Below are 18,188 nucleotides of genomic sequence, written 5' to 3'. Positions count from 1 at the left end.
GTTCGCATGTCCAGGTGTTTCACTGGGCATGTGCGGGAATCTCACAGTCTGTCTAGTGTGGGTAGATAACGTGTCCCACAGGGACTTCACCTACCCACACAAAGATGGCGGCGCCCTGAATAAAGATCGGGGCAGAAGATACAGATTTAAAAATAGGTAATCTGGGGGGCTTAGGGGCATTTTGGGGTGACTAGGGGGTCAATTGGATGTAGTGGAGGCGGGAGGGGGGTTAAAAAAAAAACGGGATTCGGCATGACAGTGCCGCTTTAAGGATTAATTTCATTGGTGTACTCCCCCCAGGCTTTCTCAAAGTCATTCTCTGGAGAAGGGATCTACCATGATCATCTACTTTAGATACGGCACTTTTTGGTTTGTAACCCCAGGCAGGCCCGGCATTCCATCCCGCCGCCCCCCAATGGTCACAATTGTGCCCCCATTGCTTGTCAACTACACAAACATATGGGTCTTTTGAATGAGGGATATCTCTATAGATGCTCTGGATTTGTGGTGTGGGAAATGGGCATTCTACAATATCACAGTAGTCAAAGGTATAAGTAGCCACCTGGGTGCACGATGAATTATACCAGAAGGTGTACCCACTAACATCTTTGGTAATGGCTACTTGCTGGGCCTTTATGAGGCTAATTAAGGAGAGGGTGTACCAGAGGTACATGCTTGTGCGGTATCCGCTTCCTCTGGGGCAAGAGATTTCTTGCAGTGGGAAGCGTGGATCCAATTTGGCCTACCGGCCAGTTTGACGGAGGTTGCGGTAATCAGGAGAACTTGGAATGGACCGTCAAATCTTGGTTCCAGAGTATTTTTCCGCACAAACTTCTTGACCAGGACCCAATCTCCGGGAAGCAGGTTATGGGTACCTGTATCCAATTCGGGATCTGGAATTGAAGAGAAAACTTGGGCATGTATTTTGTTTAAAGCACTTGCAAGTTCAGTTACATAGTCTACTAAAACATCTGATTGGAGCTGCAACTGCTGCGGATAATAACAACCTAGTCTGGGTGCTGTCCCAAATAGAATCTCATATGGGGACAGTGAATGCTTCCCTCTAGGTGTGTGCCTAACACTAAATAAAGCTATTGGCAGGCTTTCTGGCCAGGGCATCTTTGTTTCTTGTGACATTTTTAACATTCTGGTTTTTAAAGTGCCATTCATACGCTCCACTTTACCACTACTTTGTGGGTGGTAAGGGGTGTGGAAGGCTAGGGTCACCCCTAGAGCAGTCCAAATTTCTTTAGTCACTGTTGCTGTGAAAGCTGGGCCTTGATCACTTTCAATGACTTCTGGGAGTCCGAACCTACATACTATCTCTGTAAGTAGGCGTCTTGCGGTTGTTTTTGCAGTGATATTGGCCACTGGGTAGGCCTCTGGCCATCCTGAGAACATGTCCACTAGGACTAGTGCATATTCATGGGGCCCACTCTTGGGCATTTGGATGTGGTCAATTTGAATTCGCTGGAAGGGGTACATGGGCTTTGCCAGGTGTTTTGCAGGCACCTTGATTGGTTTTCCTGGATTGCATTTTGCACAAATGACACAAGCTTTGCAGAAGCTATTGATCAATGTTGTTACTCCAGGTGCTTCATAATACTTCTGTATGAGGGCGGCCATCAATTCTTTTGACAGGTGTGCAGGCCCATGTGCCCATTGGACAATTGCTGGATACAAATTCCTGGGAAGACAAAATTTGAAGTTGTTGTAATATATTCCGTCCTTTTGGACAGCTCCTTTCTTTTTCCATTTCTGGATTTCTTCAGGAGTGATTGCAGCTTGCTGTTCTCGTAAAATTCGCAAATCAGTAGGAAGAGTTTGCAGAGCAAAAATAGGGACTTCTTCTTCTTCTTGTCCGGACACTTCTTCATCCACTTCCTGCAGATCCCTGGCTGCTAGCTTAGCAGCCTGATCAGCCAAATGGTTGCCCTTTGCTTCATCTGTATCCAATTTCCCATGGGCCTTTACCTTCAAAACGGCCACTTCTTTAGGGAGTAGGAGGGCATCCATTAGCTCCTTGATTGCAGTACTATGTTTGACTGGTGTACCGGCGGTGGTGAGAAATCCTCTTGTCTTCCAAATTAGGCCGAAGTCATGTGCCACGCCCAGAGCATATCTTGAATCTGTATAGATGTTGGCACGTTTTCCTTCGGAAATTTTGCATGCTGAAGTCAGAGCCTGTAATTCAGCTTCTTGCGCAGACATTGCTGGTGGTAAAGATGATGATTTAATAACTTCATCTGTTGTGGTTACGGCATATCCTGTATGGTATTTTCCTTCTTCATCAGCATATCTTGAACCGTCCACAAACAGGGTAAAATCCGGATCTGGTAATGGATTCTCATGCACAGTTGGTAGGTGCACTGTCTCCATTTTCATCTGTTCAAAACAGTCATGAGGTGTTTCAGGGTCATAATCATTCACTATGACCAGATCTTGAAATTCTTTTTCTAGGAAGTGGCGTGGCCATGCTTCCAGAAGGTCAGTTGTTGGGTATTTGACAACACCATTTTCCTGTAACTGTTCTTCATCCATGGTGGCCCATAGCTTTGCCATGGGCCCAAGATCATTCCATGACCTTGTCTTCAACTTGGTAACAGGAATATGTGGGATAGCAGTATCCCAATGGCGGTAGAGGTAGTTGAGTTGTTGAGGTAGTTGGACCAAGACCATGCTATTGCCTTCAGAGTCACAATAGAAGTCTTGAGCAGTGAGCTTTACATCGGTCCAGTGGTAAAGCTCATCTTCATAGCAAGGTTCAGGAGTAATGTTCGGCTTGTACCACATGGTACAGAAGGCGTAATCCGGGCCTTCACAAAGAGGTGTCTCATCTTCATAAAATGACAAATGTGGATGCATGACTTTCTTGATACATCCACAGAGCAGGTAAATGTAGGTTTCATCCGTGATAAATCCATAATAGATACCCCCCTCAGGGAGTGGAAGAAGAGTGGATGGATTAAGCACTTGACATCTCTGGATGGAAATGTTGTCAGGCAAAAGAAGATGACACTGTAGGCGCAGGTGTCTGGCTGGAGACACGTGCTTGAGCTGGACTTGGTTGATGATGGCAGAAATGTCATGAGGGGCCAAAACAACCAGAGGGTGGCCAAGGACCAGGTCTGAGGTTCTTTCTATGAGCTCTCTTGCAGCAAAAACAGCCCTGAGACAGGAAGGGGTCCCTCTGGCCACAATGTCCAGTTGACATGAGAAATATCCAATAGGCCTCTGGCGGCCTCTTAAGTCATTAGTTTGGGTGAGAACTCCTGTTGCATGGCCTTGTCTTTCAGAGACAAATAATTTGAAAGGTTTGGTGTAGTCAGGTAGGCCCAAGGCAGGAGCAGAAGCAATGGCACGTTTGAGAGCATTGAAATTGTCCAAAGCTTCTTTGGTCAGACAGAATGGGTCAGACTTAAGTGCATCATAGAGAGGTTGCATAAGCAGGGAGGCTTCTGGGATCCATGCTCTGCAGTAGGAAATGAGGCCTAGGAAGGCATGAAGAGACTTTGAAGTCCTTGGAGGTGGAATGTCTAGTACAGCTCTTACCCGGTCCCGAGTAAGGTGTCTGGTGCCTTGGGATAGGCAATGTCCAAGGAAAATCACTGAAGATTGGCAGAATTGCAGCTTGATGAGTGAAGCTTTGCATCCCTGTTCTGCCAAATAGGAAAGAAGACTAATTGAACACCTTTCAGTAGTGGGTACATCATCTCCACAGAGCAGTAGATCATCCACATACTGGAGCAAGACAACTTCTGGGTGCTCAGCTTGCCATGGGTCAAGGATGGTACCCATGGCCTTTGCAAATTGACTTGGAGAATTTTGTGCCCCTTGGGGCATGACAGTCCAGGTATACTGTTGCATCTCATGAGTGAAAGCAAACAGGTATTGACAGGATGGGTCCAGTGGGACACTGAAAAGGGCATTGGCCAGGTCAATGACTGTGAAAAATTTTGCAGATGGTGGGACTCCAGAGAGCAGAGTATGGGGATTTGGTACAAGGGGGTGTCCAGGACGGTAGCTTCATTGACAGCACGGAGATCCTGGACCATCCTGTACTTCTCTGGCTCACCTTTTGGAGTTTTCTTTTTCACAGGAAATAATGGGGTGTTGCATTCAGATTTACATTTTACCAGGGCACCCTTCTCTAAGAGTGCCTTGATGTGGATAGAAATGGCAGCAGACTGTGCTGGTTTTAATGGATATTGTGGCTTTCTTGGTAATTTAGCTCCTGGAATAAGCTTTACTACCACAGGGGGAACATTTAGGTGACCTATGTCCTCTGGGCCTGAGGACCATAACTTGGCGGGCACCTGTGTTTTTAATTCCTCTGGGAAATTGGACCTTAATTCTGCTGCTTCCTCGCGGGGCTTTTCTAAATGCAGCATCAGAGGCAAGGAGCACAGGGCTGAGGTGTCTGATACAGATAGAGGTGTAAACATTTCTACCTGTCCATCTGGGGTGAAGGTGATGGATGCTTGCAGGCGTGAGAGGACATCAGCACCTAGCAGGTTAATTGGGCATGTGGAGGATACCACAAAGCGAGCAAGCAGGCTAGAGCCAACTCGTAGTGGAGTTGTTAAAGGGCTATGTCTTGGCTGGCCATCCACTCCAACACAAGAGACATCAATATTTGACAGGAAGGATGGGTCTGGCAGGTCTTGTTCTCGCAGAACACTACGGGCTGCACCTGTGTCAACTAGAAATGTGGTAGGGTGGCCTTCAATGGGTAAAGTCACTGTGGCAAGTGGCCCCCCTTTATCCCCTGTAGACACTGCCATGACAGGGGTTACGGACACAGGCTTGCCAATCTCCTAGTCATCGGGTTCCTCAACTATTGGAACCTGTTTGGTGGATTTGGGAGCCGGGGCAGGCTTGGGTGGCTTTCTGGGTTCCCTTGGCTCCTTTTTTGGTTCTGGACAGTCACTTCTAAAGTGCCCTTTTGCTCCACAATTAAAGCAATGTCCCCCCTCCTCCGGTCTGGTACCTCTTGGGACTGGAGTGGAGCGGGATACCATGAGAGGAGCTGAAGTGGGTCTTCTTGGGGTCTGAACAGATTCCAAACCTCTAGCAACTAAAAGCAGGGTATCCAGGGGAACAACCTTATATTCAGGGCGTGCAGCAATGATTCCCTTGCGTATAGAGTCTTTAACACCTTGGACAAACGCACCTGACAGCATTTGTGAATGAATTTTGTCAGTAAGATCAAACCCCAAATCTGTAAACATTTGATACAGTCTTGCATGAAACCTTTCCACTGATTCTCCTTTATCTTGAATAACATCAGTAAGGCCAGCAGCCTGATCTGCAAGTTTGTCCTTAGCCCATTCTCTTAATTGGGTGCAAAAGGTTACCCCGGAGGGGTAATCAACATCACTGGAAAGCAGATCTGTACTGAGGTGACGGGCCATGCTCGGCCAATATGCATCCCCTGCTTTAATAGCACAAATGCTCAGTAAATCACGCCATGCGGCGGAATAAGTCTTTTGAATTTGAACTATCCCTCGGTAAAAAGGCATAGGCTGTTTTTCTGGGTCAGGGAGCGATTTCATTAATGCACTAGCTTGAGTGGGGTTAAAAGCAACATTCTTAGGAGGGGTCCGTTCTCCCCGACCCTTGTGTCCAAAGGGATCATCGATAGAACGATGAGTTGAGGCCCCTGCAGCGGCTCCTGCAGCCTCCAATGAGTCCTGGGATAGCCTATCCTCCTCTTCCTCATCTAATTCTATGATCTGGGCTCTCTTGCGTGCAGGGCCCGGGTGAGGTGACAGGACCGGAGGATGAGAGGGAGTCCCAGATGCAGGGGTGGCTAGCGAGTCATAACCTGGGGATAGGTAGTCACCGGGGATTACCGGCATCAGGGCTGTACTGGGGGCCGCCATATTGGTGGCCAGAAAAGGTACTGCATTAGGGTTAAGGGAAGAAGTGGTGGCCATGTTGGATGTGGGCACATCCGGGGCAGACTGTGCCGGACTGGGCATGACCGGAACCTGGGGAGTGGCTTGGGGAAGGGGTAGTGGATACCCGGGATAGGGCAGGGCCATGGGATATGGGAAGGGGTAGGGCGTGGGGTATTGGACTGGGATGGAGATGGGAGGGGACGGAGAGGGATTGGTAGAGGTGGGTGTAGAGGGAGGAGCCGGGGCAAGGGGGGAGGAGGTGGTTAGTTGGGCGGATGAAGAGGGGAGGGGATCATTAACGGAGAGAGAATGTAGGGAAGGAATGGCAGATGAGATGTTAGGAGGAGGTACAGCAGGTAGCGTAGGGATGGATGAGGATGATGGGAATGTCAGAGACGGGGAAGGGGAAAAGAAAGATCCATCAGAATTCAGGACCGGGCAGACAGGGGAGGTGATGGGATGGGCGTTAGGAGGATTGGGAGTGGGGAACATAGTCAGCTGGCTATCACTTATTGCTGACTGAACCTTGGGGATAGACATTCCCTGGGCGCCATTTTGGGGCGCTGGCTGAGGGTAAACCCCAGTAACACAATTATTATGATACACAAACAGTTTCCCACCCTTGTGATTTATTTCTTCCTCAACCCAACCTTCTAGCTGAATAGCCTTCGCTACTCTGTACCATGCTTCAGCAGTCTTTAATAAACCATTATCTGTAAGCTTGCCTTTCTTTTCTGTAAGTAACCTACGCCAACTTTCTGGTTGCAATCTTCCACATGTTGGTACAGCAATTTTACATACTTTTGCAATCTTTTCAACACCTTTAACCATCTCCTCGCCCTCTCTGTCCTCAACTAAATCACATGCTAACCAGCCCTTACTGGGCTTGCTTAAATCTTGCCCCATAATCCCTTTCCCCCTATACCAGCGTCCTAGACAGGGAGAGAGAAGGAAAATTGAACAAGAACGTCTACAATGCTCGACTGCCACCCGAGGACCGTAAAACTTTCCTCAGGTGCGTCTTCCCAAAACGTAGACTAGTCACTGGATCCGCCTACCCGGGGTGGTAGACACGGATTGGAGCGAGGTGAGAAGTGTGTGACCAATCACTTCTCTTTTAAGAGAAATGGGAGTGGATAGTATAATAATATAGGAAGTACAGAAAAGATGAAAGGCAAGGAAAAATCCTTAGAGACAGACACAGGAGTTCATGAGACTCCTCATTAAACAAACAAGACAACAATACAGTTGAAATACAGTGCATGCATCACAGTTCAAATGAAATCAACAATAATCCCTTTCCTTTACTCGTGTGCTTACTCCAAAGTCACCTCCCTCAACCCCGTAGTGTCTCCGCTCGGAGAACGACTTTCATAAGTCTCACTACCAGCGGCCACGGAAAACAACTGACACCGGTCCGAATTCCGTCAGCCTCCCTCTACACAGCAGTCCACAAGAATGTGGCCACCTCTATCCTCACTCCCGTAGTGCCCCTATAAAACCCACTTATAAGTCTCACTACTACGTGATGCGGAAAACAAGCAATGCCTACTTGAATCCCCCCAGGAAACAGAGTCCCCTGCCACAAGACTAAGTCCCCTACCACAAATAAACAGAAAACTGGAATTCCACCAGCCCCAGCGCTCGGGGTTGTGGTTACCAAAAGAAAATTGGAATTCCCTCAGCCTCCACACTTGAAGCTGTGGGTTACCACGTGCACAAGGAAGCTAGCTAGGCTCTCAAAGTGAAACAAGAAGGATCACAGGAAATTATGAGTCTACACAAAATCCACAGTTCCAACAATCCCCTTTTTCCTTACAGCCACAGCCACGAGGCTCCTAAAAGAGGTAAACAGGCAAAGAAGACCCCCAGGAACGCATCCACAGGTCAACCCCCCCTTTTCCCTACAACCACAGCACCGTGGTTCCTAAAAGGAGTAAAACAGGCAACAGAAGACCCCCAGGAACGCATCCACAGGTCCACCCCCCTTTATCCCAAAAGGGGTAAAATACAAACAGATAGACAGACAAACTGAAGACCCAGGCAAGTCCCCTCAGGTCCACCCCCATTTATCCCAAAAAGGGGAAAACAAGCAAAACAGAGAACCCCAGGCAAATCCCCTGCAGGTCCACCCCCCTTTATCTCAAAATGGGGAAACAGGCAAACAATTCAAACACACCCAGGCAACAGATAGACTAAAATGCAGGTAAACAAGTGAGTAACGAGACACCGGGCAAGATATTACCTGTCTTTGATGTCCTCCCGGGAAGCAGTCACAGACACGTGGACGGGTCAATCAAAGGGGCCGGAACATACCGGTGGCTCTGCAGAAGTCTCTACCGTGTACCTGGAGGTGATCAATCTCCTTTCCTTCCCCCTGGATTCCTCCGTCCACCCTTGTCTTCCTTAGGACGGCTCACCGGCCGGACATAGCCCGATGCCCCACGTTGGGCGCCAAGTTGTTATGGTACTTTTTAAAAGTAAACCAAAATGTTTAAATGTCTATCTGTTCCTGTCCGAATTAATAAAATTGAATTGCGTATATACGCTGAAGTAATTAAGTCTGACACACAAGGTTCAGGTTAAAATAACTTCGAGAAAGTTTATTGGCAAGTGATTAAAAAGCGGGCGCGCAGGCCCTTTTAAGAGGCATTTTGCGTCATCATTGATTATTAGAATATCAGCAAATAAACATCATCAATTGGATTAATTGTTAAGTGTCGGGGTTAGTGTCTTACTTATTGGTTCAAAAAATTAAGAGGTTAGTCCCGTGCCCACCCACCAGAGGTGGGATTGTTCTGGACACGGGTGGGGATAAGGGGGTCTTGAGCGTCATTTTACACGGTCAGTGATATCAGGCCTCATGTCCAGGTGCAAGGTCTCTTATGAATAGAACATTTCATTACTACTGTGTTCTCGTGGCCTTCAAACTATACTATCTTACAAGTTTAGGGAGCAACTCCTGTGTCTTTGCAGGAAATACAGTCTTTGTCTATTATACTAATTGGGTTGGGAAATTCAGTCACGTAAGGTGGTTTTAAAATGAACAAGTTAAGTCATGAGGACAAAATGGAGGATTGAAGAAGTCAGGTTAGGAGGACAAAATGGAGGATTGAAGAAGTATAAAGTTAAAATGGAGTTAGTACAATAATTCAATACAAGTACAATAAAGATTTTTAATAATCCCACATCAGTACTCCGCAGATGTGGCCAAAATAGTAAAAAACAAAAAGTTAGCATTTAGTAATTATAAAAAAACCCAGAGTGAGGAAGACAGAATGACCTATAAGATTAGGCAGAAAGAGGCTAAGCAAGTTATAAGAGCTTCCAAATCCCACACAGAAGAGAAAATAGCAGAGTCAGTAAAAAAGGGGGACAAAACTTTTTTTAGATACATAAATGAGAAAAGAAAAGTAAAACAAGGATTAGTTAGATTAAAAACAAAAGAAGGAAGGTATGTAGATGAGGATAAAGGTCTAGCTGACTGTCTCAATGAATATTTTTGTTCGGTATTTACAGATGAAAATGAAGGAAAGGGACCTCAGTTAAGAAAAAGGATAAATGAGTCATTTATTACACGTGAGTTTACAGAGGAAGAGGTTCTATTTCAACTGTCAAAAGTAAAGACAAATAAGTCAATGGGACCTGATGGAATACACCCAAAGCTATTAAAAGAGCTTAGTGGTGTACTAGCAAAACCATTAACAGATTTATTTAACCAATCATTGATAACAGGAGTAGTCCCAGAAGATTGGAAGTTAGCGAATGTTGTGCCCATTCACAAGAAAGGTAATAGGGAGGAGTCGGGCAACTATAGGCCAGTAAGCCTTACTTCAGTAGTGGGGAAAGTGATGGAAACCATGTTAAAGGATAGGATTGTTGAACATCTAAAAACACATGGATTTCAAGACCAGAGACAACATGGGTTTACTTCAGGGAGATCATGCCAAACTAATCTTATTGATTTTTTTTGATTGGGTAACTAAAATTATAGATCAGGGTGGTGCAGTAGACATTGCTTACCTAGATTTCAGTAAGGCTATTGACACTGTTGCACATAGAAGGCTTATCAATAAACTACAATCTTTGAGTTTGGATTCCAATATTGTTGAATGGGTAAGGCAGTGGCTGAGTGACAGGCAACAGAGGGTTGTAGTCAATGGAGTATATTCGAATCTTGGGCTTGTCACCAGTGGGGTACCTCAGGGATCTGTACTTGGACCCATTCTCTTTAATATTTTTATTAGTGATATTGCAGAAGGTCTTGATGGTAAGGTGTGTCTTTTTGCGGATGATACGAAGATATGTAACAGGGTTGATGTTCCAGGAGGGATAAGCCAAATGGAAAATGATTTAGGTAAACTAAAAAAATGGTCAGAGTTGTGGCAACTGACATTTAATGTGGATAAGTGCAAGATAATGCATCTTGGACGTAAAAACCCAAGGGTAGAGTACAAAATATTTGATAGAGTCCTAACCTCAACATCTGAGGAAAGGGATTTAGGGGTGATTATTTCTGATGACCTAAAGGTAGGCAGACAATGTAATAGAGCAGCAGGAAATGCTAGCAGAATGCTTGGTTGTATAGGGAGAGGTATTGGCAGTAGAAAGAGGGAAGTGCTCATGCCATTGTACAGAACACTGGTGAGACCTCACTTGGAGTACTGTACACAGTACTGGAGACCCTATCTTCAGAAGGATATTGATACCTTAGAGAGAGTTCAAAGAAGGGCTACTAAACTGGTTCATGGATTGCAGGATAAAACTTACAAGGAAAGGTTAAAGGATCTTAACATGTATAGCTTGGAGGAAAGACGAGACAGGAGGGATATGATAGAAACATTTAAATACATAAAGGGAATCAACACAGTAAAGGAGGAGACTATATTTAAAAGAAGAAAAACTACCACAACAAGAGGACATAGTCTTAAATTAGAGGGACAAAGGTTTAAAAATAATACCAGGAAGTATTACTTTACTGAGAGGGTAGTGGATGCATGGAATAGCCTTCCAGCTGAAGTGGAAGAGGTTAACACAGTAAAGGAGTTTAAGCATGCGTGGGATAGGCATAAGGCTATCCTAACTATAAAGAGTATAAATAGAATAGGATGGCGCAGAAGTATGGAGAAAACAAATTAAACAAATAAATGCAGCAACCTACAAGGGGATCTGATACAATTCACCAAGTAAGACATAAACCATAAAAAGTAGGTGCGCAAAATAAATTTATCACTTCAACAATAAAATGTGCAAAGCATGCAAACTTATCTTACAATAAGCTGTAGAAACGCAGGTATATCCATATATTCGGAAAACACCATATATCAGGTGACCAGCTATAGAATTGCAGGTCTATACATAAATTAGGAAAACCCCATATATTGAGTGATTTGTGCAGAACAATTACACACTGATCAAAAAATAGTGAATAGTAATAAATAATACTTGCACAGGTCAGCTCAGATGGTCCAATCTGAAAATATAAACAGACACAGACCTAGTGCAACACTGTTAAAACGAATAGATATAGCTGAAGAGGAATATTTCAAACTCACAATTGTGGAGTGGTTGTAGTACCACTCCAGACTATCTGGCTCTGGGGGGGATCAGTCCCCTGTGGCATGAGGTGGAAAAGCTAACGCAGAGGGATGTTTTGGAAAAACCTATAAACAGTAGAAAGGACCCCCCAAAAGATTTAATGGTGTTTAATTTTAATTCGGAACATAAAGCAATAAAACGAGTGATTAACAAATCATGGCATATCCTGAAAATGGACAAAGATCTTGGAGATACATTACCTGAGAAACCAAATATCACTTTCAGGGGAGCACCGAGTTTCAAGACTTCATTGGTGAGAAGTTTTTTGAAAGAAAAAATTCCACCGATGACTAATAATGCATTTGGGGACCTAAAAGGTTTTTACAAATGTAGAACATGCCTGGGATGCAGAGATACACGCCGGACTGACAAAGTAGTACACAAATTCCGGTCAACTAAAAACAAAAAGGAATATGACATAAGGGAGCATATTACATGCCGAAGTGCTAATGTAATATACCTCTTAGAATGTCCCTGTGGTCTCCAGTATATTGGGAGAACCACACGGCCTCTCTATGTGAGAATACGTGAACATATATACAACATCCGGAAGGGGGTCACAAGTCATAGTGTCTCAAATCATTTTAAGGAGACACACAATCAAGATCCTTCAGGCCTTTCTTTTACAGGGATAAAAAGAGTGTATAAAGACTGGAGAGGAGGCGATTTCATCAAGAAAATTGGGCAGGAAGAGATGAAATGGGCCTACTATATGGATACATTATTCCCCACAGGACTGAATATCGATTTTGACCTTTTTAACTTCCTCTAGTGCTTAACCCTCTAATTTCCCCTAGTGTTTAACCCTCTCTGGCAGTTATTCGGGACATGCGATCAATATATTTTCCCCTAACTTCCTCTAACGTTTAACCTTCTAACTTCCTTTGGTGTTGAACCCCCTCTGACAGCTATTTTGGACAGAGGATTAATATATTTGGGACATATCAGTATAATTTCCTTTTTTTTCTCTAGTGCTTAACCCTCCATTTTTTTTCTAGAGTATAACCCTTTCTGACGGTTATTCTGGTCATATGATCAGTATGGCTAATGTTCAACATTCATGTAGTTTCTAATAAGGAGATAATAAGGTGTTCAGATGGGTATGTGTTTAGTAGATATCCCCTTCTCTTTTGGTTTTGGGAAATTGGTGATAGCTTAACATTAGTTGGTGAATATATTTTAGGCTGCATTTATTTTCACCCATATCTATGTATATATTTAAATCCCCCCACAGGATGTATTCATTTAACATGTATTCAGACACTATGTTAAGTGATCTTGTTCCAAGAATATTGTTGCTTTTATTTGGTATATATATATTTGCAATATAAATTCTTAAAGCATTAATACATTTTTACTGCACATTTTTTAGATATCGTTCTAACATATGTATGTATCTTCAACTAATTATAACTGGATTAATGGATACATTAGATGCTGGTTTTTTGAAGCACATTTGCACTTTATATGTATGATATGACAGGATCAAGTAATGACACTTATAAAGATGCCAATTTAGCTAATTGGGTAGAGACTATTTAAAGGACATTGGGAGCCACCCACATTTACGCTTGAGAAAGCCCCAAGAGGCGGGGCGAAACGCGTTGCGTGATACCGGAAACCGGAAGCCGGAAGTATCTTCACTGGCTGGGAGAATTCGAAGACAGAGTAAGAGAACTATTGCTTTCGTTTTATGCAGAAAGTGCAACTCTGGACTTGTTGAACTCTCATACTAGCGACAGGAAGACTTATTTTTAACTTTTATGTTATTTTTATACATAATTTTTATGTGGAAATAAAATGGAATTTTAATTGTATACGGACCGGTTACCGAGTGATTGCTTCCAGTTGTCTACCCACCGGATCCCACGATTACAGGGGACTGATCCCCCCCAGAGCCAGATAGTCTGGAGTGGTACTACAACCACTCCACAATTGTGAGTTTGAAATATTCCTCTCCAGCTATATCTATTCGTTTTAACAGTGTTGCACTAGGTCTGTGTCTGTTTATATTTTCAGATTGGACCATCTGAGCTGACCTGTGCAAGTATTATTTATTACTATTCACTATTTTTTGATCAGTGTGTAATTGTTCTGCACAAATCACTCAATATATGGTGTTTTCCTAATTTATGTATAGACCTGCAATTCTATAGCTGGTCACCTGATATATGGTGTTTTCCGAATATATGGATATACCTGCGTTTCTACAGCTTATTGTAAGATAAGTTTGCATGCTTTGCACATTTTATTGTTGAAGTGATAAATTTATTTTGCGCACCTACTTTTTATGGTTTATATCCTAACTATAAGATAAGGCCAGGGACTAATCAAAGTATTTAGAAAACTGGGCAGACTAGATGGGCCGAATGGTTCTTATCTGCCGTCACATTCTATGTTTCTATGTTTCTATGTTTCTAACCTCCAAATGATAACAGTATTTTTTTTTAAACATAAAAAAACTTACAATGCACTGTTCCAAATTATTACGCACAGTAAGTTTCAAAACACTTTATGGGTTGTAAAGAACTGAAAATTGTCATTTGTTGTGTTTGCCGTATGTTTACTGAAATCAAAAGCTATTTCAATCAAACTTATAACAACATTTTAACTTTTAAAACATTTTAACATAGGACCCCTTATTTTATAGCAGCTTCACAAGTCTTGCATCCATTGAACTTGTGTGTTTATGGACAGTTTCTGCTTGAATTTGTTTGCAAGATGTCAGAATAGCCTCCCAGAGCTGCTGTTTGGATGTAAACTGCCTCCCACCCTAATCGAACTTTTGCTTGAGGATGCTCCAAAGGTTCTCAATAGGATTGAGGTCAGGGGAGGATGAAGGCCCCGCCTTGACTTTCTCTCCTTTTATCCCCATAGCAGCCATTGATACAGAGGTATTCTTTGCAGCATGAGATGGTGCATTGTCATGCATGAAGATGATTTTATTACGGAAAGCATACTTCTTCCTTCTGTACCAGGGAAGAAAGTGGTCAGTCAGAAACTCCACGTACTTTGCAGAGGTCATCTTTACACCTTCGGGGACCCAGAGGGGCCGACCAGCTCTCTTCCCATGAGTCCGGCCCAAAACATGACTCCACCAAAGCCTTGCTGACGTCGCAGCCTTGTTGGAACAGGGTGGCCGTCCACCAACCATCCACTACTCCATTCACTCATCAGTGAACTGGACGGTTTGAAAATTAGTCTTCATGTATTTTTCTGCCCAATGCAGCCGTTTCTGCTTGTGAGCATTGGTTAGTGGTGGCCAAATAGAATGTAGCCCATGGAGCAGCGCAGCTAAGGGGAGTGGTCCTTGACATTGCCAGGAGACAGGCAGCTAGTTGTCAGTAGTTGGGGGTTGGTTTAAGGATATGGAGTGGGGAGGAGTTACTAGGGGAGTATAAGTAGCGGCCATTTTAGGTCTAACGGCACTTTTAATCCAAAGTTACACTTACCTGTTCGCTGTAGCAGGATTTGTGTGGCTTTGTTTTCTTTTGTCTCCTCTGCAGGTTGTCAGGAAGATGGAAGATTGACTGGATGGAGTCAGGGCTGCTGTGCAGGAGAGGGGTCTCGAGTGGCTGAGGGACCGTCTTGGAGATGCTCTGCCGTCCGGATCTGGAAGCTCCCAGGGTCAGAGGCCGGTGAGGAGGACGAGGCCCCCGCAGAGACTGAGCCCCAGCGTGGTTCCAGCTTCCCTGCATCCGAGGAGCCCCTCCAGAGGTCATCGGGGCGGCAGTGAGGCTGTTGGCGGGAAGGCCGCAAGTGGAATTGGCCGCGGGCGTCGTCGCAGTGTGGCCGCATGAACCGGCTGTCAGACGAGGCTGGAGTTGCAGGCCTCGGGTTCGGGAACCGAATCGGAGACTGCCGAACGTTCAGGGAGCGAACGTGGAGGTAGGAGTATCGATGTTCGGACGGAAACTGCTGAACGTTCGGGAGACGAAGGTGGAGGTGCTACTACTGCCGAACATTTATTTCCCGGACGGGGAGGTAAGACTACTGCCGAACGTTCGGGAGTTGAGCGTGGAGGTAGCTCTACTGCCGGCCGTTCGGCTGCCGAATGTGGAAGCAGCAAAACTACCGAACGTTCGGTTCTTGTGTCCTCTTTTACAGGAAGGGAAGGAGAAGTTTCTGATGGTGCCAGGAGTTCGAGAAAGCGGCCATTGCAGGCACGGGCCAGCGGACGGAAGAGGAACGGTACGGCAGGCTTGGCAGCAGGTTCTGGGAGCGCTGAAAGTGCTGTTGGAGGAGCAGGAACCACGTCTGCGCATCGCCCGGGTGAGTCGCCCTCCAACGCTACTGCCCCCTCAGTTGCTAGCCCACGGGTTACCCCAGGGGTGGGTCCCAGTACTGGCATGGTTGGTGACGGCAGGGTGGCAGGTGGTAGGCAGGGGACTGCTAGGGCTCGGAGGGGACTGGACGGATTCAGCACTGCGAGACGCCATAGAGAGTCCCCAGTCAGCGGGCGGGAGCGCAGCGCTTCGCCAGGGTCTCCCATGCGACTAGGCCGGGGGCGTAGACAGGCTGGTCGGGAAGTCGAAGACATGTCCGACGGTAGCGCCAGCGAGGGACAGCGCTGGAGATCGGCACCCGCCAAGGGGCTAGCGCGCAAGGCTGGAGCGCAAGTGGATAGGAGACACACGTCTTGGAGCGGCCACCGGAGGGGTACGGAGGCAGACGGCAGGGCCCCCTGCGGGGAGGTCCACACCCGGGGGCGGCGTAGGGTGCCCCCTGTCGGGAATAGGGGACGGATGCAGCGGGACGATAGTTCCATGAGTGGGAGTTCCTCGGAGGGATTGCGGACTGCGGCGCAGGCTCTTACCCCTCGAGGGCGGACGAATAGAGGGGAGTTGGGTGACTGGTCCCAGGAGGAGGAAGGGCAGGGCAGGGTTTCCACGGCCAGCCTACCCAAGATGTCTTCTTCTCCTTGCAGGTATCGCAGACGGTCACCCGCCAAGGGGGTGCGACCCTACGCAGCGAGGACTTCCAGACGGTCGCCGGCGGGCGAGGCGGACCGGGCAGCAGGACAGGAGTCGTCAAGGTCGCCCGCGGACCAGGTGAGACCCAGCACCACAGGCCCATGGCCCGGAGCAGCAGAACGCTTGGGGCAGGACGCACATAGCCGGACGGCAACCCCACGGCCTTCGGCGGCAGGGGGTTCGGAAGGTGAGGCACTGTCATTTCAGCAGTCTGGGGAGCTGTTAGCGGGCATTAGACAGTTGATTGATTCCTGGGGTGAGGGAAAAAGGAAGGAAGGGGATTGTAGTCAGGTTTGGGCTCTGCAAGGGAAGGTCACCGGGTCTAGTCCAGTGGGGGTTTCCGGGGCCGGGGGCGGTGTAGACGGTGACGGGGGCGCGACCCCCGCGGCGGAGACTTCCAGTGTAGGGACCGAGGGGGAGAATTTGCTTGGGGGGGTCCCGGAGGCGGCGAGACAGAACGTCCACGTTTCGTTTGCAGGACCTTTAGGCTGTCACCTCAAGCCCGAGGTGAAGGAGAGGATCTGGAAAGGGGAGTTCGTGGAGCTCTTTTCGCTTCTCCCCCTTGAGGAATACATTGACCTCAAGGAGGAGGATAAAAAAGACGCAAAAAAGGAGGAGGAGGAAAAGAAACGGCGGTACAGGAAGATTCCCAAAACGTTTGGGAACTGGCTCAGGGCTTTTTGCATCTTGGCCAGCGTGATGGGCGAGAAGGTGGCGGAGCGCTGTTTGCAGCTCTTCTGTTACCTGGACGGGGTTTGGGAAGCATATAGGACGTACGGGGGCCTAGCATGGTGGCGGTACGACGAGCAATTTCGTCAGCGACTGCCCGCTAATCCGGGGATGCGGTGGGACCAGATGGACCTACCGCTCTGGATAAAATGGATGATGGCGCAAAAAGCGTCCCCCTTTCAGTCGGGGGCCGGCACGGGCGCTTCTACCGCCGTGTCGGCCAACCAGAAACGGGGCTACTGTTGGTCGTACAATGAGGGGCAGTGCAAGTGGGGGGCCACCTGTCGCTTTAAGCACGAGTGCTCAGGGTGTGGAGGCACTCTCGGCCTCCACAGATGCTTTAAGAAGGGGAAGTCAGCCTCCGCAGCGGGCAGAGGTTCGGCCGCGTCCCCTGCCACTGGGAGCAACGCCAGTGAAGGTCGGCGCGATGCTGCCCTGGCTAAAGCAATACGCTAACAGGGTGGATGCTGGGTTACTGGAAGAGGGGTTTTCCAAGGGGTTTGTAATACCGTTTCGGGACTGGGACGGGGTGCAGCGGCTTCGCAATCTGAAGTCGGCCAAGGAATTTCCGGGGGTGGTTAGGGAGAAGTTGCTTAAGGAGGTACAGTTGGGCAGGGTGGTGGGGCCATTCAGCAAGCCCCCTTACCTAACCTAAGGGTTTCACCGTTGGGGGTGGTTCCTAAGAAGGAGCCCGGCAAGTACCGCCTGATACATCACCTGTCCTACCCCAAGGGGTCGTCGGTTAACGACAATGAAGGGGGAAGTTATCACCATGGGTGACTTTAATCTTCCTGATGTGAATTGGAAAACAAAAATAGCTACTTGTGCCAGGAGCACACATATTCTAAACTCCCTGCTGGGATTGTCTCTAAAACAAGTCGTTGAGGAGCCAACTCGTAAAGAGGCCATACTAGATTTAGTGTTAACAAATGGAGATTTGGTATCAGATATTACTGTAGGTGAAAGTTTAGGATCCAGTGATCAT

The sequence above is a fragment of the Pelobates fuscus genome, chromosome 4 (assembly GCF_036172605.1).
Source record: "Pelobates fuscus isolate aPelFus1 chromosome 4, aPelFus1.pri, whole genome shotgun sequence".
Classification (NCBI taxonomy): Eukaryota; Metazoa; Chordata; class Amphibia; order Anura; family Pelobatidae; genus Pelobates; species Pelobates fuscus.
Note: the sequence above shows the minus strand (reverse complement) of the source record.